We start from the raw sequence: 26,319 nt of genomic DNA, 5'->3' as shown, positions 1-26,319 counted from the left end.
GAGGCCGTGTTACTGAACACACATCTCTACAGACTGTCGTTCAGAGAGGCCGTGTTACTGAACACACATCTCTACAGACTGTCGATCAGAGAGGCCGTGTTACTGAACACACATCTCTACAGACTGTCGTTCAGCGAGGCCGTGCTACTGAACACACATCTCTACAGACTGTCGTTCAGAGAGACCGTGTTACTGAACACATCTCTACAGACTGTCGTTCAGAGAGGTAGTGCTACTGAACACATCTTTACAGACTGTCATTCAGAGAGGTAGTGCTACTGAACACACATCTCTACAGACTGTCGTTCAGAGAGGCCGTGTTACTGAACACACATCTCTACAGACTGTCGTTCAGAGAGGCCGTGCTACTGAACACACATCTCTACAGACTGTCGTTCAGAGAGGCCGTGTTACTGAACACACATCTCTACAGACTGTCGTTCAGAGAGGCCGTGTTACTGAACACACATCTCTACAGACTGTCGTTCAGACAGGCAGTACTACTGAACACATCTCTACAGACTGTCGTTCAGAGAGGCTGTGTTACTGAACACACATCTCTACAGAATGTCGTTCAGAGAGGCTGTGTTACTGAACACACATCTCTACAGACTGTCGATCAGAGAGGCCGTGTTGCTGTGCTGCTCAGCGTGAGGTAATACAGTAGAGGGAGCTGCAGCGTGAGGTAATACAGTAGGGGGAGTGCTGCACAGCGTGAGGTAATACAGTAGGGGGAGTGCTGCTCAGCGTGAGGTAATACAGTAGAGGGAGCTGCAGCGTGAGGTAATACAGTAGGGGGAGTGCTGCACAGCGTGAGGTAATACAGTAGGGGGAGTGTTGCTCAGTGTGAGGTAATACAGTAGAGGGAGTGCTGCTCAGCGTGAGGTAATACAGTAGGGCGAGTGCTGCTCAGCGTGAGGTAATACAGTAGGGGGAGTGCTGCTCAGCATGAGGTAATACAGTAGGGGAAGTGCTGCTCAGCGTGAGGAAATACAGTAGGGGGAGTGCTGCTCAGCGTGAGATAATACAGTAGAGGGAGTGCTGAGGTAATACAGTAGGGGGATTGCTGCTCAGCGTGAGGTAATACAGTAAGGGGAGTGCTGCTCAGCGTGAGGTAATACAGTAGGGGGAGTGCTGCTCAGTGTGAGGTAATACAGTAGGGGGAGGTGCAGCGTGAGGTAATACAGTAGAGGGAGTGCTGCTCAGCGTGAGGTAATACAGTAGGGGGAGTGCTGCTCAGCGTGAGGTAATACAGTAAGGGGAGTGCTGCTCAGTGTGAGGTAATACAGTAGGTGGAGGTGCAGCGTGAGGTAATACAGTAGGGGAGTGCTGCTCAGCGTGAGGTAATACAGTAGAGGGAGTGCTGAGGTAATACAGTAGGGGGATTGCTGCTCAGCGTGAGGTAATACAGTAGGGGGAGTGCTGCTCAGCGTGAGGTAATACAGTAGAGGGAGTGCTGAGGTAATACAGTAGGGGGATTGCTGCTCAGTGTGAGGTAATACAGTAGGGGGAGTGCTGCTCAGCGTGAGGTAATACAGTAGGGGGAGTGCTGCTCAGTGTGAGGAAATACAGTAGGGGGAGTGCTGCTCAGCGTGAGGAAATACAGTAGAGGGAGTGCTGCTCAGCGTGAGGTAATACTGTAGGGGGAGGTGCAGCGTGAGGTAATACAGTAGGGGAGTGCTGCTCAGCGTGAGGTAATACAGTAGAGGGAGTGCTGCTCAGCGTGAGGTAATACTGTAGGGGGAGGTGCAGCGTGAGGTAATACAGTAGGGGAGTGCTGCTCAGCGTGAGGTAATACAGTAGGGGGAGTGCTGCTCAGCATGAGGTAATACAGTAGAGGGAGTGCTGAGGTAATACAGTAGGGGGATTGCTGCTCAGCATTAGGTAATACAGTAGGGGGAGTGCTGCTCAGCGTGAGGTAATACAGTAGGGGGAGTGCTGCTCAGCGTGAGGTAATACAGTAGGGGGAGTGCTGCTCAGCGTGAGGTAATATAGTAGAGGGAGTGTTGCTCAGCGTGAGGTAATACAGTAGGGGGAGTGCTGCTCAGCATGAGGTAATACAGTAGGGGGAGTGCTGAGGTAATACAGTAGAGGGAGTGCTGCAAAGCGTGAGGTAATACAGTAGGGGCAGTGCTGCTCAGCATGAGGTAATACAGTGGTGGGAGTGCTGCTCAGCGTGAGGTAATACAGTAGGGGGAGTGCTGCTCAGCGTGAGGTAATACAGTAGGGGGAGTGCTGCTCAGCGTGAGGTAATACAGTAGGGGGAGTGCTGCTCAGCGTGAGGTAATACAGTAGGGTGAGTGCTGCTCAGCGTGAGGTAATACAGTAGGGGGAGTGCTGCTCAGCATGAGGTAATACAGTAGGGGGAGTGCTGCTCAGCGTGAGGTAATACAGTAGGGGGAGTGCTGAAGTAATACAGTAGGGGGAGTGCTGAGGTAATACAGTAGGGGGAGTGCTGCTCAACGTGAGGTAATACAGTAGGGGGAGTGCTGAGGTAATACAGTAGGGGGAGTGCTGCTCAGCGTGAGGTAATACAGTAGGGGGAGTGCTGCTCAGCATGAGGTAATACAGTAGGGGGAGTGCTGCTCAGCATGAGGTAATACAGTAGGGGGAGTGCTGCTCAGCATGAGGTAATACAGTAGGGGGAGTGCTGCTCAGCGTGAGGTAATACAGTAGGGGGAGTGCTGCTCAGCATGAGGTAATACAGTAGGGGGAGTGCTGCTCAGCGTGAGGTAATACAGTAGGGGGAGTGCTGAAGTAATACAGTAGGGGGAGTGCTGAGGTAATACAGTAGGGGGAGTGCTGCTCAACGTGAGGTAATACAGTAGGGGGAGTGCTGAGGTAATACAGTAGGGGGAGTGCTGCTCAGCGTGAGGTAATACAGTAGGGGGAGTGCTGCTCAGCATGAGGTAATACAGTAGGGGGAGTGCTGCTCAGCATGAGGTAATACAGTAGGGGGAGTGCTGCTCAGCATGAGGTAATACAGTAGAGGGAGTGTTGCTCAGCGTGAGGTAATATAGTAGAGGGAGTGTTGCTCAGCGTGAGGTAATATAGTAGAGGGAGTGCTGCTCAGTGTGAGGTAATACAGTAGAGGGAGTGCTGCTCAGCGTGAGGTAATACAGTAGGGGGAGTGCTGCTCAGCGTGAGGTAATACAGTAGGGGGAGTGCTGCTCAGCGTGAGGTAATACAGTAGGGGGAGTGCTGCTCAGCGTGAGGTAATACAGTAGGGGGAGTGCTGCTCAGCGTGAGGTAATACAGTAGGGGGAGGTGCAATGTGAGGTAATATAGTAGGGGGAGTGCTGCTCAGCGTGAGGTAATACAGTAGGGGGAGTGTGAGGTAATACAGTAGGGGGAGTGTGAGGTAATACAGTAGGGGGAGTGCTGAGGTAATACAGTAGGGGGAGTGCTGAGGAAATACAGTAGGGGGAGTGCTGAGGTAATACAGTAGGGGAGTGCTGCTCAGCGTGAGGTAATATGTGTTCTCCTCACTCTCATCCTCACAAGAACGTACTCAAGAGCACGTCCTCGGGGGAATGACCTCTGAGCATGAGAGAGTGTGAAGCGCGGTAGTACGCAGATTGAGAAACAGCCACACACACACACCCGCAGCTCTCTACCCTCTACGACGTCACTCAATACCCATGGAGAGGAAAGTAAAAGGCAGTTCATTTTTTTTCTCCTGCATCATTAATATCATCAATGACTCATATCTTGGCGGCGGTAAGCAGCAACCGGGAGAGATGCCAAAGTCACAGGCCTTACTCAGCAGGTCCATCTGAAAGGTTCAGAATGAGGTCTGTTCACCTTTCTGGGCTCTTTTTTTCCCCTCCAAGTACAGCCTTTGTTAGTTATGTGTTATATTATTATATTATCTTGTTAATTATCCTGTGTTTGTGTTTGTGTTTCTCTATAAAATGCCATTCTCTAGGGAGAATGTTGACGTAACTAAATAATTTAATTTGTAAGGAGGATGTGGTGTAAGGAAACTCCTATAACACTTTGTCACGTTGTTATATGACCACAAAACAAACATTACCAGATGAGTCAGATGAGTGTGTGTGGTCGCCGTGGTAACTTCATCACGGAATCCACAAGACCAACGGGCAGCGGCGACCGTGGCGACAGAAACGTAAAACCAGTTTACATCAATCCATCAGGGTGGAGGGTGGTGGGGAGTGGAGGGGACTGGAGGGTGGAGGGGAGGGGAGGGTGGAGGGGAGTGGAGGGTGGAGGGGAGTGGAGGGGACTGGAGGGTGGAGGGGAGTGGAGGGTGGATGGGAGTGGAGGGTGGAGGGGAGGGGAGGGTGGAGGGGAGTGGAGGGTGGAAGGGAGGGTGGAGGGTGGAGGGGAGTGGAGGGGACTGGAGGGTGGAGGGGAGTGGAGGGTGGAGGGGAGGGGAGGGTGGAGGGGAGTGGAGGGTGGAAGGGAGGGTGGAGGGGAGTGGAGGGGAGTGGAGGGTGGAAGGGAGGGTGGAGGGGAGGGTGGAGGGGAGGGTGGAGGGTGGAGGGGTGGAGGGTGGAGGGGAGTGGAGGGTGGAGGGAGTGGAGGGTGGAGGGGAGTGGAGGGTGGAGGGTGGAGGGGAGGGGAGGGGAGGGTGGGGGGGAGTGGAGGGTGGAGGGGAGGGTGGAGGGTGGAGGGGAGTGGAGGGTGGAGGGGAGTGGAGGGTGGAGGGGAGTGGAGGGTGGAGGGGAGGGGAGGGTGGAGGGGAGGGGAGGGTGGGGGGGAGTGGAGGGTGGAGGGGAGGGTGGAGGGGAGGGGAGGGTGGGGGGGAGTGGAGGGTGGAGGGGAGGGTGGAGGGGAGTGGAGGGTGGAGGGAGGGGAGTGGAGGGTGGAGGGGAGTGGAGGGTGGAGGGGAGTGGAGTGGAGGGTAGAGGGTGGAGGGGAGTGGAGGGTGGAGGGTGGAGTGGAGGGTGGAGGGGAGGGAGGGTGGAGGGGAGGGGAGGGTGGGGGGGAGTGGAGGGTGGAGGGGAGGGTGGAGGGGAGTGGAGGGTGGAGGGGAGGGGAGTGGAGGGTGGAGGGGAGTGGAGGGTGGAGGGGAGTGGAGTGGAGGGTAGAGGGTGGAGGGGAGTGGAGGGTGGAGGGTGGAGTGGAGGGTGGAGGAGAGTGGAGGGTGGAGGGGAGTGGAGGGTGGAGGGTGGAGGGGAGTGGAGGGTGGAGGGGAGTGGAGGGTGGAGGGTGGAGGGGAGTGGAGGGTGGAGGGTGGAGGGGAGTGGAGGGTGGAGGGGAGTGGAGGGTGGAGGGTGGAGGGGAGTGGAGGGTGGAGGGGAGTGGAGGGTGGAGGAGAGTGGAGGGTGGAGGGGAGTGGAGGGTGGAGGGTGGAGGGGAGTGGAGGGTGGAGGGTGGAGGGGAGTGGAGGGTGGAGGGGAGTGGAGGGTGGAGGGTGGAGGGGAGTGGAGGGTGGAGGGGAGTGGAGGGTGGAGGGGAGTGGAGGGTGGAGGGTGGAGTGGAGGGTGGAGGGGAGTGGAGGGTGGAGGGGAGGGGAGGGTGGAGGGTGGAGTGGAGGGTGGAGGGGAGGGGAGGGTGGAGGGGAGTGGAGGGTGGAGGGTGGAGTGGAGGGTGGGAGGGGAGTGGAGGGTGGAGGGTGGAGGGGAGTGGAGGGTGGAGGGGAGTGCCGGGTCCTTTACAGTCTACATCAATACATCAGGGTGGAGGGTGGTAGTACAGTGACACGTTGTTCTAATCAGGGGCAGACTGGCCCTCTGACATTTTGGGTCTGGATCTGAGTAGCGCCACGACGATTTCTAGAACACAAACACATTCTACCCATTCTGATTGGTCCCAGAAACCGATGGGTTGGGCCAGAGTCATTAACACACGTGGGATTTCTAGAACACAAACACATTCTACCCATTCTGATTGGTCCAAGAAACCGATGGGTTGGGCCAGAGTCATTAACACACGTGGGATTTCTAGAACACAAACACATTCTACCCATTCTGATTGGTTCATTAACACACGTGGGATTTCTAGAACACAAACACATTCTACCCATTCTGATTGGTTCATTAACACACGTGGGTAAAGCGACATTTTGAAAACGTGTCATTTGGCTTTTAATACTCCTGATTGGTTAAGAGATGGTTCAAATCTCTGATGAATTTGTTTTCGGTACAACAAACCCCTCAAACGACTTCAATGACCCCAGTCTCAGACTGAAGTATGTACCGAACATCGAGCAGTGGAAGAATTCAGTTGGAGTCGTCAGGCAATAATGGGGGCATCAAGAGAAGAAAATAAAAATCTAGGCCAGTTTGGGGGGGGCCTGGAGGATTTCGTTTTTGGCAGTTGGTTTCAAATGCCAGGGCCCGATTTCTGGTTAGGGACCCTATTCGCTATATAGTGCACTACTTCCTTCCGGATGCACACGGAACAGTCTGCTCTCACATGCTGTTATTATGGCTGGTGATTGGTTCCAACTCTACAGGGCCTCTGTCAGATGTCATCTCTAGGCTATGGTCCTATTCCACCTCCTATAGTTCATTACCTTGGCCTCGGTCCTATTCCACCTCCTATAGTTCATTACCTTGGCCTCGGTTCTATTCCACCTCCTATCGTTCATTACCTTGGCCTCGGTCCTATTCCACCTCCTATCGTTCATTACCTTGGCCTCGGTCCTATTCCACCTCCTATCGTTCATTACCTTGGCCTCGGTCCTATTCCACCTCCTATCGTTCATTACCTTGGCCTCGGTCCTATTCCACCTCCTATAGTTCATTACCTTGGCCTCGGTCCTATTCCACCTCCTATAGTTCATTACCTTGGCCTCGGTCCTATTCCACCTCCTATCGTTCATTACCTTGGCCTCGGTTCTATTCCACCTCCTATCGTTCATTACCTTGGCCTCGGTCCTATTCCACCTCCTATCGTTCATTACCTTGGCCTCGGTCCTATTCCACCTCCTATCGTTCATTACCTTGGCCTCGGTCCTATTCCACCTCCTATCGTTCATTACCTTGGCCTCGGTCCTATTCCACCTCCTATCGTTCATTACCTTGGCCTCGGTCCTATTCCACCTCCTATCGTTCATTACCTTGGCCTCGTCCTATTCCACCTCCTATCGTTCATTACCTTGGCCTCGGTCCTATTCCACCTCTTATCGTTCATTACCTTGGCCAGTCCTCCAGTAGCCCAACAGCACAACTCCAGTCCTCCAGTACCCCCAACAGCCCAACTCCAGTCCTCCAGTACCCCCAACATCCCAACTCCAGTCCTCCAGTACCCCCAACAGCCCAACTCCAGTACCCCCAACAGCCCAACTCCAGTACCCCCAACAGCCCAACTCCAGTCCTCCATTTCCCCCAACAGTTCAACTCCAGTCCTCCAGTACCCCCAACAGCCCAACTCCAGTCCTCCAGTAGCCCAACAGCCCATCTCCAGTCCTCCAGTACCCCCAACAGCCCAACTCCGGTCCTCCAGTACCCCCCAACAGCCCAACTCCAGTCCTCCAGTACCCCCCAACAGTTCAACTCCAGTCCTCCAGTACCCCCAACAGCCCAACTCCAGTCCTCCAGTCGCCCAACAGCCCAACTCCAGTACCCCCAACAGCCCAACTCCAGTCCTCCATTTCCCCCAACAGTTCAACTCCAGTCCTCCATTTCCCCCAACAGCCCAACTCCAGTCCTCCAGTACCCCCAACAGCCCAACTCCAGTACCCCCAACAGCCCAACTCCAGTCCTCCATTTCCCCCAAAAGTTCAACTCCAGTCCTCCAGTACCCCCAACAGCCCAACTCCAGTCCTCCAGTAGCCCAACAGCCCATCTCCAGTCCTCCAGTACCCCCAACAGCCCAACTCCGGTCCTCCAGTACCCCCCAACAGCCCAACTCCGGTCCTCCAGTACCCCCCAACAGCCCAACTCCAGTACCCACAACAGCCCAACTCCGGTCCTCCAGTACCCCCCAACAGCCCAACTCCAGTACCCCCAACAGCCCAACTCCAGTCCTCCAGTACCCCCAGCAGCCCAACTCCAGTCCTCCAGTACCCCCAACAGCCCAACTCCAGTCCTCCAGTACCCCCCAACAGCCCAACTCCAGTACCCACAACAGCCCATCTCCGGTCCTCCAGTACCCCCAACAGCCCAACTCCAGTCCTCCAGTACCCCCCAACAGCCCAACTCCAGTCCTCCAGTACCCCCAACAGCCCAACTCCGGTCCTCCAGTACCCCCAACAGCCCAACTCCAGTCCTCCAGTACCCCCAACAGCCCAACTCCAGTCCTCCAGTACCCCCAACAGCCCAACTCCAGTCCTCCAGTACCCCCAACAGCCCAACTCCAGTCCTCCACTACCCCCAACAGCCCAACTCCAGTCCTCCAGTACCCCCAACAGCCCAACTCCAGTCCTCGACTACCCCCAACAGCCCAACTCCAGTCCTCCAGTACCCCCAACAGCCCAACTCCAGTCCTCCTGTACCCCCAACAGCCCAACTCCGGTCCTCCAGTACCCCCCAACAGCCCAACTCCAGTACTGTTGGGGGGTACTGGAGGACTGGAGTTGGGAAACACTGCCCTACATAGTGCACTACTTTAGACCAGAGCCCTATAGGCCCTACATAGGGTATAGTGTGCCATTTGGGACGAAGGCAGAGTGCTCTTTTCCCCCCCATGTGTAGGACTATAAATAATATCTCAGCTCAAGGCACTATGGAGATAGGGGTGAAATGGCTATCTGGCATTTCAGGCAAATATCAGATGGGCCTGTCTAACTTGGGTTGTTTAACGCAAAATATCTGGCTATTAACGGGGATGACTGCAGTGTGTTAGAGATGCCCCGGGGCCAATTTCTAGTCCCAGCTCTGTGTTCCCGAAGGATGATCTATCTAAACTGAGATAACCTCACATTCCCAAGATGACCTCAAGGACCCGTCAGGAGAGAAAACACACCAATTACTGGATCCAGACCCACATTTGGGACAGGGCTGAGACCAACATAGTTTGGGAGAGAAAAAACGGTTTACAACATCTTGTGTGTGTGTGTGTGTGTGTGTGTGTGTGTGTGTGTGTGGTGTGTGGTGTGTGGTGTGTGGTGTGTGGTGTGTGTGTGTGTGTGTGTGTGTGGTGTGCGTGGTGTGTGTGTGTGTGTGTGTGTGTGTGTGTGTGTGGGTGGTGTGGTCAAGCAGGAATTATAACAACATTTCAGTGCCACTGTGTCGCGACCATAATTGTCACAGAAGGAACGTGAAGCCATGATAGCTGCTCTCAGAAGAGCAAAACAAACACCTGGAAGAAAAAGCATTGTGTTGTCAACAATTTGACAACAAAAGGTTGGATATGACAAACAGGCCTCTGAACAGGAGAGGTGTTTCAAATTTAACAAACAGTACTATCCTGGTGTCTCCTTCCACTCTCTGTTGTTCTCATCTCTCTGTCTCTCCTTCCACTCTCCTCTGTGTCTCTCATCTCTCTGTCTCTCCTTCCACTCTCCTCTTGGTCTCTCCTTCCACTCTCCTCTGTTGTTCTCATCTCTCTGTCTCTCCTCCGTCTCTCCTCTCTCCTCCCTCTATCAGTGTCTCTCCTCTCTATGTCTCTCCTTTCTCTCTCATCCCTCTCCCCTCTCTGTCTCTCCTCTCTCTGTGTGTCTCCTCCCTCTCTCCTCTATCAGTGTCTCTCCTCTGTATGTATCTCCTTTCTCTCTCTCTGTCTCTCCTCACTCTCTCCGTCTCTCCCTCTCTATGTGTCTCTCCTCCTCTCCTCTCTCATCCCTCTCTCCGTCTCTCCGCTCTGTCTCTCCTCACTCTCCTCCCTTCTCTTCTCTGTCTCTCCTCCCGCTCTCCTCTCTCTGTCTCTCCCCACTCTCCTCTCTGTCTCTTCTCACTCTCCTCTCTCCTCATTCTCATCCCTCTCTCCTCCCGCTCTCCTCTCTCTGTCTCTCATCCCTCTATGTCTCTCCCCTCTCTCTCATCCCTCTCTCCTCTCCCTCTCCTCCCTCTCTCCTCTATATGTCTCTCCTCTCTCTCTCATCCCTCTCTCCTCTCTCTGTCTCTCATCCCTATGTCTCTCCTCTCTCTCACATCCCTCTCCCCGTCTCTCCTCCCTCTTCCTCTGTGTCTCTCCTCCCTCTGTCTCTCGTCCCTCTCTGTCTCTCCTCCCACTCCTCCCACTCGCCTCTCTCGCTCATCCCTCTCTCTCTCTGTCTCTCCTCCATCTCTATGTCTCTCCTCCATCTCTCTGTCTCTCCTCCGTCTCTCCATCTCTCTGTCTCTCCTCCGTCTCTCCATCTCTCTGTCTCTCCTCCGTCTCTCCATCTCTCTGTCTCTCCTCCGTCTCTCCATCTCTCTGTCTCTCCTCCATCTCTCCGTCTCTCCTCCTAAAGCAGAGATCTGATTGGACAGAGATATCGGCGTTGATCCAGACCTGAGTTCAAAAAATATTTGAAATTGTTTTCAGGTCTGGTCTGGTCTGGTCTGGTCTGGTCTGGTTTAGTCAGGTCTAGTCTAGTCAGGTCTAGTCTAGTCAGGTCTGGTCTAGTCAGGATTAGTCAGGTCTAGTCTAGTCAGGTCTGGTCTGGTCTAGTCAGGATTAGTCAGGTCTAGTCTAGTCAGGTCAGGTCTGGTCTGGTCTAGTCATGTTTAGTCAGGTCTAGTCTAGTCAGGTCTAGTCAGGTCTGGTCAGGTCAGGTCTAGTCAGGTCTGGTCAGATCTGGTCAGGTCAGGGCAGGTCTAGTCTAGTCTGGTTTAGTCAGGTTTAGTCAGGTCTAGTCAGGTCTAGTCTAGTCAGGTCTAGTCTGGTCTAGTCAGGTCTAGTCAGGTCTAGTCAAGTCTAGTCTAGTCAGGTCTAGTCTAGTCAGGTCTAGTCTGGTCTAGTCAGGTCTAGTCTAGTCTAGTCAGGTCCAGTCTGGTCCAGTCTGGTCTAGTCAGGTCCAGTCTGGTCCAGTCTGGTCTAGTCAGGTCTAGTCTGGTCTAGTCAGGTCTAGTCCAATGATCCAATGAGCCCATTGATGAAACATGCAGAGCTGAAATGTGTCAGTGAGCTCCAGGATAATGGGGTCCAACACAATGGCTTTTATGTGTTTTGATTTCCGACAGAACGCTGGGAGGCCCACTACAACGCCCTGCTAAGAGGCCGAGGGGGAACGTAGAGTGTAAATCACTTGTTTTAATAATAACCTGATTTCTCCAGGGTTGGAAATGGGAATAATAACCACCATGTTTATAGTTGGAACGTGATCAGCCTTTCCACTTATTTTAGTAGCCTGAATAAACTGTTTCTATGCCTTCCAGATGGTTCCCGTTTTCCTATATAGTGCACTACATTTGACCAGGGCCCATAGGATCCCATAGGGCTCTGGTTGAAATATAGTGTACTGTATAGGGAAAAGGGTGTCATTTGGGACATGGCCTCGTGTTCATCGTAAACTATAATCCCTGTGAGACTAAATAGAGAGCGGCAGATCAAATTAATTATTCATTTGGACCCCCCCCCCCCCCCCAATAATAATGAACGCTCCTCTGAACCAAATGCAATGTGTATGGCTGTACACTTTATCAAAGACACAAAGATGTTGTGAAAGAGAGAGAGAGAGGAAGAGAGAGAGAGAGATAGACAGAGAGAGAGAGAGAGAGAGGAAGAGAGAGAGAGAGATAGACAGAGACAGAGAGTGAGAGAGAGAGAGACAGAGACAGAGAGAGAGAGAGAGACAGAGAGTGAGAGAGAGAGAGGAAGAGACAGAGAGTGAGAGAGAGAGAGACAGAGCGAGAGAAACAGAGAGAGAGACAGAGAGAGAGAGAGAGGAAGAGACAGAGAGTGAGAGAGAGAGAGACAGAGCGAGAGAAACAGAGAGAGAGACAGAGAGAGAGAGAGAGGAAGAGACAGAGAGTGAGAGAGAGAGAGGAAGAGACAGAGAGCGAGAGAGAGAGAAACAGAGAGAGAAACAGAGAGAGAAACAGAGAGAGAGACAGAGAGAGAGAGGAAGAGACAGAGAGTGAGAGAGAGAGAGAGACAGATAGAGAGAGAAACAGAGAGAGAGAGACAGAGAGAGAGAGAGAGGAAGAGACAGAGAGAGAGAGAGAGAGAAACAGAGAGAGAAACAGAGAGAGAAACAGAGAGAGAAACAGAGAGAGACAGAGAGAGAGAGAGAAGCACAGAGAGAGAGAGAGAGCAGAATTAGGCCGATACCCGCTAATTATCAAAATCCAGAAAAGAGCCGTTAAATTCTATAACCACCTAAAAGGAAGCGATTCCCAAACCTTCCATAACAAAGCCATCACCTACAGAGAGATGAACCTGGAGAAGAGTCCCCTAAGCAAGCTGGTCCTGGGGCTCTGTTCACAAACACAAACACACCCCACAGAGCCCGAGGACAGCAGCACAATTAGACTCAACCAAATCATGAGAAAACAAAAAGATAATTACTTGACACATTGAAAATAATTAACAAAAAACAGAGCAAACTAGAATGCTATTTGGCCCTACACAGAGAGTACACAGCGGCAGAATACCTGACCACTGTGACTGACCCAAAATTAAGGAAAGCTTTGACTATGTACAGACTCAGTGAGCATAGCCTTGCTATTGAGAAAGGCCGTCGTAGGCAGACATGGCTCTCAAGAGAAGACAGGCTATGTGCTCACTGCCCACAAAATGAGGTGGAAACTGAGCTGCACTTCCTAACCTCCTGCCCAATGTATGACCATATTAGAGAGACATATTTCCCTCAGATTACACAGATCCACAAAGAATTAGAAAACAAATCCAATTTTGATAAACTCCCATATCTACTGGGTGAAATTCCACAGTGTGACATCACAGCAGCAAGATTTGTGACCTGTTGCCACGAGAAAAGGGCAACCAGTGAAGAACAAACACCATTGTAAATACAACCCATATTTATGCTTATTTATTTTATCTTGTGTCCTTTAACCATTTGTACATTGTTAAAACACTGTATATATATAATATGACATTTGTAATGTCTTTATTGTTTAGAAACTTCTGTATGTGTAATGTTTACTGTTAACTTTTATTGTTTATTTCACGTTATATATTATCTAGCTTACTTGCTTTGGCAATGTTAACACATGTTTCCCATGCCAATAAAGCCCTTAAATTGAATTGAATTGAGAGACAGAGAGAGAGAGAGAGAGAGGTAGAGGCAAAGAGAGAGAGAGAGAGAGACAGAGAGAGAGAGGGAGAGAGATCTTCTCTCTCTCTCTCTAACACAACATGGGATTGAAACAACGGACACAGAATACAAGCAAATTCCCAGGATGGAATTGACATGTTTGTGTTTCTTATGAAGCCTCTGCTGTCATGGAAACACGGGTTCTAATTCTAAATAATTCCAGTGGTTCTGATTGTCAGTGTGCTATAGCACTCTACATCCTACCACTTCTCAAAAAAGCCCCCATTTATTCTGTTTAACGTGACCTGATTGGCTGAGACATGTGAACGGAAATTTGAGGGCATCTGTGATGGGTTAAGGGAGGCTTTATTAGTGACCCCAGACTATGGAAGTAAAATGGGCTGGAGGTCTCAGTACCAAACATTCATGTAGTCTACTGTTGTCCTGCTGCCTCCCAGACATACTCACATTCTTTCCCCTTTTCATTATGGGATGGCAATGAAAAGAAGAAGGCGGACATTTAAAATGACTATCCCACCCTGTTGTAATGGAAATCTCAACCCCCCATTTAAATGACTATCCCATCCTGCTGACACAACCCCCCATTGTGGAAAACTCAACCCCCATTTAAAATGTTGTAATGGAAAACTCACCCCCCCATTTGGTTAAAGAAGAAAGAAGAATTCCCTGACTAGACCAGACCTGACTAGACCAGACTAGACCTGACTAGACCTGACTAGACCAGACTAGACCAGACTAGACCAGACTAGACCTGACTAGACCAGACTAGACCAGACTAGACCTGACTAGACCTGACTAGACCAGACTAGACCTGACTAGACCAGACTAGACCAGACTAGACCAGACTAGACCAGACTAGACCTGACTAGACCAGACTAGACCAGACTAGACCTGACTAGACCAGACTAGACCAGACTGGACCAGACTAGACCAGACCAGACTAGACCAGACCTGACTAGACCAGACTAGACTAGACCAGACTAGACCAGACTAGACCAGACTAGACTAGACCAGACTAGACCAGACTAGACCAGACTAGACCAGACTAGACCAGACTAGACTAGACCTGACTAGTCCAGACTAGACCTGACTAGACCTGACTAGACCTGACTAGACTTGACTAGACCAGACTAGACCAGACTAGACCAGACTAGACCTGACTAGACCTGACACAGGGGCCTTCTCTCTCTCTGCCGCACAGGGGCCTTTTCTCTCTCTGCCGCACAGGGGCCTTCTCTCTCTGCCACACAGAGGCATCTCTGAGAGGCATCTCTCTCTGTGAATAGCAATCTTAGTTCAGCAGCACTGAACGAAATGTAATTCCAATCCCATAGCAGAGCCTCCTCTGTCCGCTGTTGTCTGCCTCCCAAATGGCACCCTATGCCCTATATACTCCTTCTGATCAGGGCTCTGGTAGTGCACTATGTAGGGTATAGGGTCCCATTTGGGAGGCACACTGTGACTAGGTTGACATTAACATGAAAAAACGAATACGGCCAAAAAAGAACATGGACATTAATTAATTTGAACCTTTATTTAAGTAGGCAAGTCAGTTTAAGAACAAATTCTTATTTACAACGACGGCCTACCCTAGCCGTACGAAGCCCTAATCCGGACGACGCTGGGGCCAATTGTCCACCACCCTATGGGACTCCCAATCACAGCCGGTTGTGATACAGCCTGGAATCGAACCAGGGTCTGTAGTGACGGCTCTAGCACTGAGTTGAGGTGCCGTAGACCCGCTGAGCCCCACTCGGGGGACATCTTGTTTCCTAATTATTCACGCGGTGTAATAACTTATAATGATATTAATTCAATGGGCCAGTCTTCTTCTGTTGACAGACTGAGGTTTTCTTACTGCTGTGGTAGATGACTACGAAACCGCTGTTTCACAAGCAGACGTCTGATAATGTGTATAAGACAATTGTCTGCAATTATATCATGGATTATCTCATTAAAGGTACATGTGTAACATAGTGCCAGAAGCCCATATATATCGTTATTATTATTATTATTATTAACACTGTAGAGCTGTTATCACAGCAGGTAACATCAGAATATACTGTCTCATTATTAATACTGTAGAGCTGTTATCACAGCAGGTAACATCAGAATATACTGTCTCATTATTAACACTGTAGAGCTGTTATCACAGCAGGTAACATCAGAATATACTGTCTCATTATTAATACTGTAGAGCTGTTATCACAGCAGGTAACAGAATATACTGTCTCATTATTAACACTGTAGAGCTGTTATCACAGCAGGTAACATCAGAATATACTGTCTCATTATTAATACTGTAGAGCTGTTATCACAGCAGGTAACATCAGAATATACTGTCTCATTATTAATACTGTAGAGCTGTTATCACAGCAGGTAACATCAGAATATACTGTCTCATTATTAACACTGTAGAGCTGTTATCACAGCAAGTAACAGAATATACTGTCTCATTATTAATACTGTAGAGCTGTTATCACAGCAGGTAACATCAGAATATACTGTCTCATTATTAATACTGTAGAGCTGTTATCACAGCAGGTAACATCAGAATATACTGTCTCATTATTAACACTGTAGAGCTGTTATCACAGCAAGTAACAGAATATACTGTCTCATTATTAATACTGTAGAGCTGTTATCACAGCAGGTAACAGAATATACTGTCTCATTATTAACACTGTAGAGCTGTTATCACAGCAGGTAACAGAATATACTGTCTCATTATTAACACTGTAGAGCTGTTATCACAGCAGGTAACATCAGAATATACTGTCTCATTATTAACACTGTAGACCTGTTATCACAGCAGGTAACATCAGAATATACTGTCTCATTATTAACACTGTAGAGCTGTTATCACAGCAGGTAACAGAATATACTGTCTCATTATTAATACTGTAGAGCTGTTATCACAGCAGGGAACATCAGAATATACTGTCTCATTATTAACACTGTAGAGCTGTTATCACAGCAGGTAACATCAGAATATACTGTCTCATTATTAACACTGTAGAGCTGTTATCACAGCAGGTAACAGAATATACTGTCTCATTATTAATACTGTAGAGCTGTTATCACAGCAGGTAACATCAGAATATACTGTCTCATTATTAACACTGTAGAGCTGTTATCACAGCAGGTAACATCAGAATATACTGTCTCATTATTAACACTGTAGAGCTGTTATCACAGCAGGTAACAGAATATACTGTCTCATTATTAACACTGTAGAGCTGTTATCACAGCAGGTAACAGAATATACTGTCTCATTATTAACACTGTAGAGCTGTTATCACAGCAGGTAACATCAGAATATACTGTCTCATTATTAATACTGTAGAGCTGTTATCACAGCAGGTAACATCAGAATATACTGTCTCATTATTAACACTGTAGAGCTGTTATCACAGCAGGTAACAGAATATACTGTCTCATTATTAACACTGTAGACCTGTTATCACAGCAGGTAACAGAATATACTGTCTCATTATTAATACTGTAGAGCTGTTATCACAGCAGATAACAGAATATATTGTCTCATTCATTATTAACACTGTAGAGCTGTTATCACAGCAGGTAACATCAGAATATACTGTCTCATTATTAACACTGTAGAGCTGTTATCACAGCAGGTAATATCAGAATATACTGTCTCATTATTAACACTGTAGAGCTGTTATCACAGCAGGTAACATCAGAATATACTGTCTCATTATTAACACTGTAGAGCTGTTATCACAGCAGGTAACATCAGAATATACTGTCTCATTATTAACACTGTAGAGCTGTTATCACAGCAGGTAATATCAGAATATACTGTCTCATTATTAACACTGTAGAGCTGTTATCACAGCAGGTAACATCAGAATATACTGTCTCATTATTAACACTGTAGAGCTGTTATCACAGCAGGTAACATCAGAATATACTGTCTCATTATTAACACTGTAGAGCTGTTATCACAGCAGGTAACATCAGAATATACAGACAGACAGAAGGCTTTAAAGCACAGAAGCAGGAGATTCCTTGAAACTCATTCTAATCAGTCGTCACTGTATAAAGATGAACTTAAACAAAGAGAACAACCCAGTAAAAATTACCACACCCACGCCTCCTTTCCTTTCCTCGTCTCCTTTCCTCGCCGGCCGTGTCATCCCTGTTCTCACTGGTACGCAGACAGCTGGAGAGGTGAATAGAGAGGTACTTCTAGTACTCAACAAGCCCTGTGCATACGACCTGGAGAGGTGAATACCGGGGAACGTCTAGTACTCAACAAGCCATGTGCATACGACCTGGAGAGTTGAATACAGGGGAACGTCTAGTACTCAACAAGCCCCGTGCATACGACCTGGAGAGGTGAATACCGGGGAACGTCTAGTACTCAACAAGCCCCGTGCATACGACCTGGAGAGTTGAATACAGGGGAACGTCTAGTACTCAACAAGCCACGTGCATACGACCTGGAGAGGTGAATAGAGGGGAACGTCTAGTACTCAACAAGCCATGTGCATACGACCTGGAGAGTTGAATACAGGGGAACGTCTAGTACTCAACAAGCCATGTGCATACGACCTGGAGAGTTGAATACCGGGGAACGTCTAGTACTCAACAAGCCGCGTGCATACGACCTGGAGAGGTGAATACAGGGGAACGTCTAGTACTCAACAAGCCCCGTGCATACGACCTGGAGAGGTGAATACAGGGGAACGTCTACTACTCAACAAGCCGCGTGCATACGACCTGGAGAGTTGAATAGAGGGGAACGTCTACTACTCAACAAGCCCCGTGCATACGACCTGGAGAGGTGAATAGAGGGGAACGTCTAGTACTCAACAAGCCCCGTGCATACGACCTGGAGAGTTGAATACAGGGGAACGTCTAGTACTCAACAAGCCCCGTGCATACGACCTGGAGAGTTGAATAGAGGGGAACGTCTAGTACTCAACAAGCCACGTGCATACAGACCATCTGTACCTGACTAGGGTGTCTGCATACAGACCATCTGTACCTGACTAGGGTGTCTGCATACAGACCATCTGTACCTGACTAGGGTGTCTGCATACAGACCATCTGTACCTGACTAGGGTGTCTGCATACAGACCATCTGTACCTGACTAGGGTGTCTGCATACAGACCATCTGTACCTGACTAGGGTGTCTGCATACAGACCATCTGTACCTGACTAGGGTGTCTACATACAGACATTCTGTACCTGACTAGGGTGTCTGCATACAGACCATCTGTACCTGACTAGGGTGTCTGCATACAGACCATCTGTACCTGACTGGGGTGTCTACATACAGACATTCTGTACCTGACTAGGGTGTCTGCATACAGACCATCTGTACCTGACTAGGGTGTCTGCATACAGACCATCTGTACCTGACTGGGGTGTCTGCATACAGACCAGCTGTACCTGACTAGGGTGTCTGCATACAGACCATCTGTACCTGATGAGGGTGTCTGCATACAGACCATCTGTACCTGATGAGGGTGTCTGCATACAGACCATCTGTACCTGACTAGGGTGTCTGCATACAGACCATCTGTACCTGACTAGGGTGTCTGCATACAGATCATCTGTACCTGACTAGGGTGTCTGCATACAGACCATCTGTACCTGACTAGGGTGTCTGCATACAGATCATCTGTACCTGACTAGGGTGTCTGCATACAGATCATCTGTACCTGACTAGGGTGTCTGCATAAAGACCATCTGTACCTGACTAGGGTGTCTGCATACAGATCATCTGTACCTGACTAGGGTGTCTGCATACAGACCATCTGTACCTGACTGGGGTGTCTGCATACAGACCAGCTGTACCTGACTAGGGTGTCTGCATACAGACCATCTGTACCTGATGAGGGTGTCTGCATACAGACCATCTGTACCTGATGAGGGTGTCTGCATACAGACCATCTGTACCTGACTAGGGTGACTGCATACAGACCATCTGTACCTGACTAGGGTGTCTGCATACAGACCATCTGTACCTGACTAGGGTGTCTGCATACAGACCATCTGTACCTGACTAGGGTGTCTGCATACAGATCATCTGTACCTGACTAGGGTGTCTGCATACAGACCATCTGTACCTGACTAGGGTGTCTGCATACAGATCATCTGTACCTGACTAGGGTGTCTGCATACAGATCATCTGTACCTGACTAGGGTGTCTGCATAAAGACCATCTGTACCTGACTAGGGTGTCTGCATACAGATCATCTGTACCTGACTAGGGTGTCTGCATACAGATCATCTGTACCTGACTAGGGTGTCTGCATACAGATCATCTGTACCTGACTAGGGTGTCTGCATACAGACCATCTGTACCTGACTAGGGTGTCTGCATACAGAGCATCTGTACCTGACTAGGGTGTCTGCATACAGACCATCTGTACCTGACTAGGGTGTCTGCATACAGACCATCTGTACCTGACTAGGGTGTCTGCATACAGACCATCTGTACCTGACTAGGGTGTCTGCATACAGATCATCTGTACCTGACTAGGGTGTCTGCATAAAGACCATCTGTACCTGACTAGGGTGTCTGCATACAGATCATCTGTACCTGACTAGGGTGTCTGCATACAGATCATCTGTACCTGACTAGGGTGTCTGCATACAGACCATCTGTACCTGACTAGGGTGTCTGCATACAGACCATCTGTACCTGACTAGGGTGTCTGCATACAGAGCATCTGTACCTGACTAGGGTGTCTGCATACAGACCATCTGTACCTGACTAGGGTGTCTGCATACAGACCATCTGTACCTGACTAGGGTGTCTGCATACAGACCATCTGTACCTGACTAGGGTGTCTGCATACAGACCATCTGTACCTGACTAGGGTGTCTGCATACAGACCATCTGTACCTGACTAGGGTGTCTGCATACAGACCATCTGTACCTGATGAGGATGTCTGCATTAAGACCATATGGAACTAAAAAATATGCAAGAACAAGACAGCTATATATGTTGCACCTCCCTCTCTATCTTCTCCATTTTCTCCCCTCTCCTTCTCTCTCTCTCTCTCCCTCTCCTTCCCCCTCTCTAGGTCTCTTCCTCTCTCTCTCTATGTCCCCCTCTTTCCCCTCTCTCTCTCTTTCTCCCCCCATCTCCCTCTCTCTCTCCCTGTCTCCCCCTCTCTCTCCCCCCACTCTCCCTCTCTCCCTCTCCCTCTTTCTCCCCCCGTCTCCCTCACTCTCTCTCCCTGTCTCTCCCTCTCTCCCCCTCATCCCCCTCTCTCTCTCTCTCCCCCTCTCTCTCTCCCTCTCTCTCTCTCTCCCTCCCTCTCTCTGTCTCTCCCCCTGTCTCTCCCCCCTCTCTCTCTCTCTCTCTCTCACCCTCTCCCTCTCTCTCTCTCTCCCTCTCTCACCTCTCTCTCCTACTCTCTCCATCTCCTGAACATGTATTTCCAGTCTGCTTCAGTCAAGACATTGATGTGTCTGTGTTGTCAGATCTCATCCATGTCACGAGGTCCTCTGATCCTTCCTCTCATCCGATAGCTAAATGTTCAACACCTACACTCTTCCAAGAAAAGGTGATATCTAGAACTGAAAGGGGTTCTTCAGCTGTCCCCAGAGCAGAACCCTGTCTCTCCTTTATGGCTCCCCATAGAGGAACCCTTTTTGGTTCTAGGTAGAACCCTTTTTGGTTCAAGGTAGAACCCTTTTTGGTTCTAGGTAGAACCCTTTTTGGTTCAAGGTAGAACTCTTTTTGGTTCCAGGTAGAACCCTTTTTGGTTCAAGGTAGAACCCTTTTTGGTTCAAGGTAGAACCCTTTTTGGTTCCAGGTAGAACTCTTTTTGGTTCCAGGTAGAACCCTTTTTGGTTCAAGGTAGAACCCTTTTTGGTTCTAGGTAGAACCCTTTTTGGTTCAAGGTAGAACCCTTTTGGGGTCCGTTTAAAACCCTTTCCACAGAGGGTTCTACGTGGAATCCAAAAGAGTTCTACCTGGAACCAAAAAGGGTTCTACCTGGAACCAAAAAGGGTTCTACCTAGAACCAAAAAGGGTTCTACCTTGAACCAAAAAGGGTTCTACCTGGAACCAAAAAGAGTTCTACCTGGAACCAAAAAGGTTTATCCTATGGGGACAGCTGAAGAAACCTTTTTTTTAATATGAGTGCCTTATTTGAGGTTGCATTAACAAGCAGAGGATGAAGCCAGCTAGTTATAAAGTCACAATCAGAACGTACAACAGATAAACTGAGCCTGAGAAGATCCCTGAGAAGATCTCTGAGAAGATCCCTGAGAAGATCCCTGAGAAGATCTCTGAGAAGATCCCTGAGAAGATCCCTGAGAAGATCCCTGAGAAGATCTCTGAGAAGATCCCTGAGAAGGGACCGTTCCTCCTGTAGATACATGTCTGGATCATCATTACCCAAATCTTCTTCAGCAACAACTGGCACCATTCATTTAGAGCTGTTCCTAATCATACCATGTGGTAGCAGGCACCATTCATTTAGAGCTGTTCCTATTCATAACATCAGGCAACATTCATTTAGAGCTGATCCTATTCATACCATGTGGTAGCAGGCACCCTTCATTTAGAGCTGTTCCTAATCATAACATGTGGTAGCAGGAACCCTTCATTTAGAACTGTTCCTAATCATAACATGTGGTAGCAGGCACCCTTCATTTAGAGCTGTTCCTATTCATAACATGTGGTAGCAGGCACCATTCATTTAGAGCTGTTCCTAATCATAACATGTGGTAGCAGGCACCATTCATTTAGAGCTGTTCCTAATCATAACATGTGGCAGCAGGCACCATTCATTTAGAGCTGTTCCTAATCATAACATGTGGTAGCAGGCACCATTCATTTAGAGCCGTTCCTAATCATAACATGTGGCAGCAGGCACCATTCATTTAGAGCTGTTCCTAATCATAACATGTGGTAGCAGGCACCATTCATTTAGAGCTGTTCCTATTCATAACATGTGGTAGCAGGCACCCTTCATTTAGAGCTGTTCCTAATCATAACATGTGGTAGCAGGCACCATTCATTTAGAGCTGTTCCTATTCATAACATGTGGTAGCAGGCACCATTCATTTAGAGCTGTTCCTAATCATAACATGTGGTAGCAGGCACCATTCATTTAGAGCTGTTCCTATTCATAACATGTGGTAGCAGGCACCCTTCATTTAGAGCTGTTCCTAATCATAACATGTGGTAGCAGGCACCATTCATTTAGAGCTGTTCCTAATCATAACATGTGGTAGCAGGCACCATTCATTTAGAGCTGTTCCTATTCATAACATCAGGCCCCCTTCATTTAGAGCTGTTCCTATTCATAACATGTGGTAGCAGGCACCATTCATTTAGAGCTGTTCCTATTCATAACATGTGGTAGCAGGCACCATTCATTTAGAGCTGTTCCTATTCATAACATGTGGTAGCAGGCACCCTTCATTTAGAGCTGTTCCTATTCATAACATCAGGCCCCCTTCATTTAGAGCTGTTCCTAATCATAACATGTGGTAGCAGGCACCATTCATTTAGAGCTGTTCCTATTCATAACATCAGGCACCATTCATTTAGAGCTGTTCCTATTCATAACATGTGGTAGCAGGCACCATTCTATAGTAGGCAGATTTATTTAACCAGGCAAGTCAGTTAAGAACAAATTCTTATTTTCAATGACGGCCTAGGAACAGTGCCGGCTCAGGTCTAGTAGACAGATCAGATATATTAGACAGAGCTGTCAGATCAGATATATTAAACAGATCAGATATATTAGACAGATCAGATATATTAGACAGAGTTGTCAGATCAGATATATTAGACAGAGTTGTCAGATCAGATATATTAGACAGATCAGATATATTAGACAGAGTTGTCAGATCAGATATATTAGACAGAGTTGTCAGGCAGATCAGATATATTAGACAGAGTTATCAGATCAGATATATTAGACAGAGCTGTCAGGCAGATCATATCAAGTAGACAGAGCTGTCACACACTTAAAAACAAGTACCCAGATCTAGGACCAGATTTCCCCACAAACACATGAGTGTTAAAACCAAGTACAACTGATCCAAAATATGTATTTCTGAGGCTAAACCCCTTCCACGCTCCACCAATCCCGTCACTGCCCATCTAGTCATCTAGAGGCAGGCATAGCTAATCAACAAAGAGGATGGGATGGGCTGAAAACATGACTGGGAAACATCAAAGAGAATACCAACTGCAACCCCCTCCTAGATATCGAATAATCAATATCCTTTGCGTCATGTGAATGACTAATTAATGACCCCATAATGGGCTGTTAGCAATGGGCTGTAATGCAATGTGCGTGAAGGACTCCATGTATTGCTTCAGGTAAGGAGAACGAGAGGAGAACGTTCAGCAGCCTGACCTGGTTCCTATTGGCCAGCTCTTGTCATGTAGAAATCATTTTTGTTTTTAGCTTTGTTGAATGATAAACAATGCTTTCCCTGTCTAACAGCGAGGGATGGAGCAAAAACAAGGCTACTGTGTCAAACTAATGTTGAGATGTCAGAACACCGACAATAAACAACAACAACAAGAAAAACGTTAAATTGAGGACACAAGTGCGGGTAGAGATAAAGATGATTCTCCCGACGTCTACGAGAACCGCGGCTGCGATGATGCGCGTAGAATGTCAAATCATACACAAAACTGCCATAGAACGGCCACGTGATAAACCGGATCACTTCTCTAGCCGAGAGCGTTTCTGTATACCGGCGGTCGGTGGAATTCTGAGAAAACTAAACCAGACAACTCTTGAGTTCGCAAAGAGGCATAGTAACTCATTCATCCAGCACGAACAGCCCCAGGCACCGCTTCGCTGAAACGGGTCCGTTATTCTGACCGGGCTTCGGTTTTAATGAATGACCGGTAACAGCACACACGTTCTAATAAATATTTCGGTGCAAAAAAAATATTTTATTTTAATAGTGGGTCCAAAAATAGACTATATTCATCATATTGAAGGCTATAGGTTATCATGTTTTCAAACAAAGGACATTTAACTTCCAGCAACCCACATGTAGGAGGTAGCCTGATTCACCATCCTCTGCCTTTCTAACCCGACTGAATAAAACATAAATATACAAGAACCAAAAACATGATGACATAGGATAAGGTTGAAATGTAACATACCATGAAGTCCTCTTGAAGTCGGCAGCTTTCAACACGAGTCGGCGAGTGTTCTAGCGATCCGCGGATATAATTCCATATCGGTTTCGACAACAACTGATATTCAATAGTCCTTCTGATTTCATGTTCATCTTTTGACAGTCCACGCCATGGCTAGAACTTCAGTGACCTTCTTTCGAATATGTGCGTCTTTTGTGTTGTGACAACGCGTGCAGTGTCTTCTCTTCCGGGCTGGATCGGAGTGAACGACCTTTCCGAATCATAGAGGGGCTCTCTCTTCTCTCGCAGTGATTTTCCAAGTTGTTGCCTCGCTAGACGGGAGAGGTGGGGGGGGGGGGGGTGTTCCTGGGGAAGGGCACCAGGAGAGGAGGGGGTGAGGGGAAACAGAAATGAACAGCTGCTCGCTTGCTTCTGGCATCAGGAGTCCGTTGAAATATATTCATTTCTTAAAACAATTTGATCAGTATAGATTATTAACAGCAATTCATTTTGTAGACTAACATTCAACATGAGCTTTTTGAAGGCTTGACGGTTTGAGAACTCCATGCTTATTAAATTTGTGATGACTATACAGATGCAGGATCTTAATTTGATCACCCTGATACGGGAGGAACTTTCTTGCATGCAGGAAATTTAAAACCTGCGGTGTATATGATGTTTTTAAAAGGCTTCGGCTTCTGCCTGCTGTGTAGAGACAGGGGTACCACGGATGGAGCGTTGGTAGCAGTAGCCTGCTGTGTAGAGACAGAGGTACCACGGATGGAGCGTTGGTAGCAGTAACCTGCTGTGTAGAGACAGGGGTACCACGGATGGAGCGTTGGTAGCAGGTAGCAGTAGCCTGCTGTGTAGAGACAGGGGTACCACGGATGGAGCGTTGGTAGCAGGTAGCAGTAGCCTGCTGTGTAGAGACAGGGGTACCACGGATGGAGAGTTGGTAGCAGGTAGCAGTAGCCTGCTGTGTAGAGACAGGGGTACCACGGATGGAGCGTTGGTAGCAGGTAGCAGTAGCCTGCTGTGTAGAGACAGGGGTACCACGGATGGAGCGTTGGTAGCAGGTAGCAGTAGCCTGCTGTGTAGAGACAGGGGTACCACGGATGGAGCGTTGGTAGCAGGTAGCAGTAGCCTGGTTGCCAATCTGTTTGTGCTCTCATGCCAACTCTTTATGGAATTATCATGTCATGCCAATGACAGCAATGGATACCTCACCAGAGTGGATAGAGCCCACACTGATCTGGGACCAAGGCTACCTCACCAGAGTGGATAGAGCCCACACTGATCTGGGACTAAGGCTACCTCACCAGAGTGGATAGAGCCCACACTGATCTGGGACCAAAGCTACCTCACCAGAGTGTATAGAGCCCACACTGATCTGGTACCAGGCTACCTCACCAGAGTGGATAGAGACCACACTGATCTGGGACCAAGGCTACCTCACCAGAGTGGATAGAGCCACACTGATCTGGGACCAAGGCTACATCACCAGAGTGGATAGAGCCCAAACTGATCTGGGACCAAGGCTACCTCACCAGAGTGGATAGAGTCCAAAGTCAGTCAACATGTCTGTCTGCGTGGAGCTGAGCGATGAGCAGAAAGTCAGTCATCATGTCTGTCTGCGTGGAAGTGAGCCCTGAGTAGAAAGTCAGTCAACATGTCTGTCTGCGTGGAGCTGAGCGCTGAGCAGAAAGTCAGTCAACATGTCTATCTGCGTGGAGCTGAGCGCTGAGCAGAAAGTCAGTCAACATGTCTGTCTGCGTGGAGCTGAACGATGAGCAGAAAGTCAGTCAACATGTCTGTCTGCGTGGAGCTGAGCGCTGAGCAGAAAGTCAGTCAACATGTCTGTCTGCGTGGAGCTGAGCGCTGAGCAGAAAGTCAGTCAACATGTCTATCTGCGTGGAGCTGAGCGCTGAGCAGAAAGTCAGTCAACATGTCTGTCTGCGTGGAGCTGAGCGCTGAGCAGAAAGTCAGTCAACATGTCTGTCTGCGTGGAGCTGAGCGCTGAGCAGAAAGTCAGTCAACATGTCTGTCTGCGTGGAGCTGAGCCCTGAGCAGAAAGTCAGTCAACATGTCTGTCTGCGTGGAGCTGAGCGCTGAGCAGAAAGTCAGTCAACATG

The 26,319-nt window shown here is 48.7% G+C and overlaps 1 protein-coding gene across 1 annotated transcript in view; it reads right to left on the bottom strand.

Annotated features, from left to right (window-relative positions):
• chst15b (carbohydrate sulfotransferase 15b) overlaps positions 1-24,743 on the bottom strand; it is a 97,004-nt gene extending 72,261 nt beyond the window's left edge. The window contains 1 exon segment of the mRNA XM_090218023.1: positions 24,212-24,743. The gene's annotated coding sequence lies outside the window, so the exon portion shown is untranslated.
• Between the last annotated feature and the right edge of the window lie 1,576 nt (positions 24,744-26,319).

Source organism: Oncorhynchus mykiss, chromosome 23 (genome assembly GCF_057628025.1).
Source record: "Oncorhynchus mykiss isolate SJ-2025 chromosome 23, ASM5762802v1, whole genome shotgun sequence".
NCBI lineage: Eukaryota > Metazoa > Chordata > Actinopteri > Salmoniformes > Salmonidae > Oncorhynchus > Oncorhynchus mykiss.
This window is presented reverse-complemented; position numbering and strand designations above follow the sequence as displayed.